This window comes from Cicer arietinum, chromosome 8 (genome assembly GCF_000331145.2).
Source record: "Cicer arietinum cultivar CDC Frontier isolate Library 1 chromosome 8, Cicar.CDCFrontier_v2.0, whole genome shotgun sequence".
Lineage (NCBI taxonomy): Eukaryota > Viridiplantae > Streptophyta > Magnoliopsida > Fabales > Fabaceae > Cicer > Cicer arietinum.
The window spans coordinates 28,373,299-28,377,666 of NC_021167.2; positions in this window are offsets into that span (position 1 = coordinate 28,373,299).

The window sequence follows — 4,368 nt, forward strand, 5'->3', positions numbered from 1 at the left end:
TAATTATATATGAATGTTGTTATGTTTTTTTCACAATGGTATATTAAATAATTTCTTTTGTAAAACTGGTCTTTTTTTTGTTTTGTTTCTATCTCATGTACTTTTACCTTTTAAATTTAACTTATCTACGTTTATATCTTTAAAACAATGCAGATAAAGAGCATTCATGTACTTTTACCTTTTGAATATGTTGGTCGAAGGGGTTTATTTCACTTTGATAGTCGACAAACAACAATTGATATGCAAAGGAATATCTTTAAAAAGAACGCAGATACAGAACTTTCACGTACTTTTACCTTTTGAATAGGCTGACTGAGGGGTTTATTTCACTTTGATAGTACACTGTTGTCATAGTGAAAATTTAATCAACGAATTAAAACAAAAATTGACATGCAAAGGAAGAAGAGGATTTGCAGATATACTAAACGATGAGGAAAATACTCTATGTCGACAACAACAATGCAATTGATTTCTCTATTTCAACAAAATCAGGTTGTTTGGGAGACTAGAGAGCTGATTAATGGATAAACAAAGTCAACGAGTGTTTTCACTGATACATTATTGGATATATTGCGTGAAAAAGGAGGTAGTGTCACCAATCGAGAATTGATGACGGAGTTAAACAAAGCTTGTTGTGTTCATCCATGTATTCGAACTCCTGTTCTCTTTTGCGCTGACGACCTCTACTACGCTTTGTTCATCGGTGGAAAACAATCACATTTTGAATGTAAAACCATATATTGGGTTGCAATCGCCTTCGTTCTTACGAGTTTTGCATACAAGAAAGCCATTAAAAGTTGATAGTTTATTTAATATTGGCGCTGGAGTCATTAGAAGTGAATTTAATATTAGCCCTTGATTCAGTTGTTATGTTTCATTTTACATTTCCTTAGGATTTTCATATTTGTTTATGTTTTTGTTATTATGTTTCATATTTGTTTACATATAATATTCACGCTGAATTCAGTTGTTATGTGTCATCTTACATTTTCTTATTTAATAGTTGATGTATTAGTTTTTTGTTTTATTATTTTTATTATTGATTATGTATGAAATTTGCAATCACTATACATTAAACCTTCAACTTTTGTCTACGCTCCTTAAATATTTTGTTTTTAATTATCTTGTACATAAGCATTTTAATTATCATTATTCTATTATCGTTAGTATAATATGGTTTTTCTGTGGGAATTTGTTAATAAATATTGATGTTAAGACTTTGTTTGACAAAAATGGTAGATAACATAAACTTAATTTACATTAAATGAATTTATAACCGATAATAGATAAGTTAGTTAATAGTAGATAATTGATGATGCAATAAATTAAATAATTTAATTTGAAATATTTGATAAAATTAACGATTAAATTAACTCAAAATATTTTTAATTAATATTTAAATTTTTTCAATTAAGATAATAAGATAATAAAAAATAAAACAGTATAAAATATAAATTTAAACACTTATTTAAGTAACTTATAAAAAAATTATACATTTGTAGAAAAACACTAAAAACTCACGATAATTAAATGTTACTGATAAACAATTATTACAAAAATAACAAGAGTCTTTTCTACATTCTACCTACTCGCATACAGTCTTACAAGAGAGAGAATTTGAACAAAAGTGTAGAATAGGAATAGGAGTAGAAAAATAATCATGAAACTAGAAATAGATATGAAAATGAAGTGGACAATCATTTGTTTGCTTTAAGAAAAACAATGTCTTTTGTATGACCAAGAACTAAAGAAGATAAACATCTTTTAGTTTTTTTCTTTCTTTTTCTTCTTCTTTACAAACGTTTACTTTACATAACATATATAATTTTCTAATAAAGCTGTAAAAATAAAATGAAAGTTATAAACAAATGTGGTTGTAAACATAAAATGAAAATTATAACAGATATTATATTTAAATGTAGTTTTCATTATTGATATAATATTAAATAATTTAATGATTTGATGGTAAGAAGAGTTACACCTTATAAGGATTGCTTTTTTTAATTATTATGTAAATTCTTTTGGACTAATAATTAACTTCATACATAAGAAGTAATTGACATGGATAACTATAATAAGGTACTAATATTGATTTAGAGAATATTATAATAATATTAACACATATCTTTTGATTGGGCGGAAATAACTTAATATTTTGAAAAATTCATAACTTGAAATTAAATATAACAATAGTAGGTTATTGGTAATATATTATTGATAAGTTCTGATTTATTTGTTCAATTTAATGAGGCAGTTGAGGGTCTAATTGTCATATATAGTTTTGAAATTGTTAGATGATAAATTTACTATTTGTATTATTGAATACATACTACTCTTCTCCCTAAATATAAGATTTTGTTTTTTTTGTCTCTTTTTATAATATAATTTTATATTTTTAATTGCATTAAATATTTTTTGGTGAGTCATATATAGCAAACACTACTCTTATATATTCAGTATTTATGTCATTCGTAATCGATATATGACTTAACCATTTACACATGAACTTCAATAATACAAAATAACTTAAAAAATATTTAACATTTTGTCATGTGTATACAAATTTATCAAACAAAAATTTTCTTAAATGAATAATAGGTGTAGTAGACAGTTTGCGAATAAATAATAGATAGTGGTAGTCTTTTTTTTTTTTTAAACAAGATTTTTCATAAGCTTATTTCTATTAATTAAATAATTAATTTAATTAGTGATTGAAAAGAACAAGACAAGGAATGAGAAGATTTTTATGTAAGGAATAAAATTTAACAATTTTAATAAAATATAATAGTATATTTTAATTCAACATAATAATGTTTTTTTAATATGGATAAACCATTTTTACAATCCAACATAAAAAGACTAAACCATTTTTACAATCACAAAAACCCAAAATATGAAATATTATTCACATACAACTATTAGTAACACAAATATTTTCTCTGAAGTTTATATTCATGTTAAATCTACCCATCAGTTTTATTAACCTTGTTGACACGGTTGACAGTGGTATATTTGCCGTTTGAGAGAGATGAGTGCAAAATCGTAATGTTAGGTTTTGGAAATAAAATTAATTAATTGGAAAGAAAGTTTATATATAATATGAGTAATTATGAACCGGTTGGAGCTTGAGTGGCCCATTGGGCCGGGTGCTTTTCTGGCCTTTCCATTTTTAGTGGATTTCATGGATTCTATCCTACACTCCACCCCTAAACCTCTCAACCATTCGATCAATGTAAAAATATAATATTACCTTATTATTTATAAAACCTTTTCATTTTTTCAACCCCAATTTTGAAAGTTTAGAAAAAATATATTAACCTTCAAAACTCTCCAAACATTCGAAATAAAAAGCAAGTGCAATCTCGAAATTTTAAAGTTTCGAAACATTAATTTTTCAGATCTTCGAAAGTTTCGAACAATTTCAAACTTTTGAAATAGTAATTTTCTAAATTTTTCGAAACTTTCAACATGCAAATTTCCAGAATTTTCGAAATGCAGTTTTCTAGAATTTTCGAAATGCAATTTTCTAGAATTTTCGAGTTTTGAATAATTCAAAACTTTCAAAATAAGAAACTTTCGGAACAATTAACTTTTTAAATAAGAAACTTTCAAAATAGGAAACTTTTGAAAGTTATCGTGAATTCTTTAAAGTTTCAAAATAGATGATGAAAAATTGAGTGGTAAAAAAATTAAAAGTTTTATACATAAGACAAATTTCTATTTTCATGTTGATTGAGGATTGTGAGATTTAAGTGTAGAGATGGAAGGTAAAATCCCATAACTTCCTTGCATTGACTATTTTGGATTAACATTTGTAGGTTGCATGGTTTTGTTTTCAACTTTTTTTCTTTTTTATATCATTGCCCCATCAAGTGTACCAAATTTGAGGGGATTGTTATTTGCACACCTTTATTACTCTTTCACCCATCTCTCTTTTGAAATTTTCATTTCTAAGATACTCTTTTAACATACATATTGATGAGAAATATTTAATCACAGATAAAAAAAAAATCTGAATACACTAAAAAAATGTACATCATTTAATTATTTTAAAATTAGATATAATTTAATTTTTTGTTATGGGCGTGTCTAAGTTTAAATAACACTTAAAAAATGATAAAAATATAGCATTTCAATGTTGATTTAACCTTCAAGGCTTCAACTACATGTGGTTTTGGATGAATTTATCGATCACTGTATACATTGGTGATCCTTTTGGTTGTCGTGGATGTAAGAGTAACAATGTGAAACAAAAGATTGATATATATATTTTTAGTACAAAATATTGATTATGTAGAGGCAAGGTATAGGACTAAATAGGCAAATTTGATCTGACATTAATTTGGCAGTGACCATCACATTAATTTG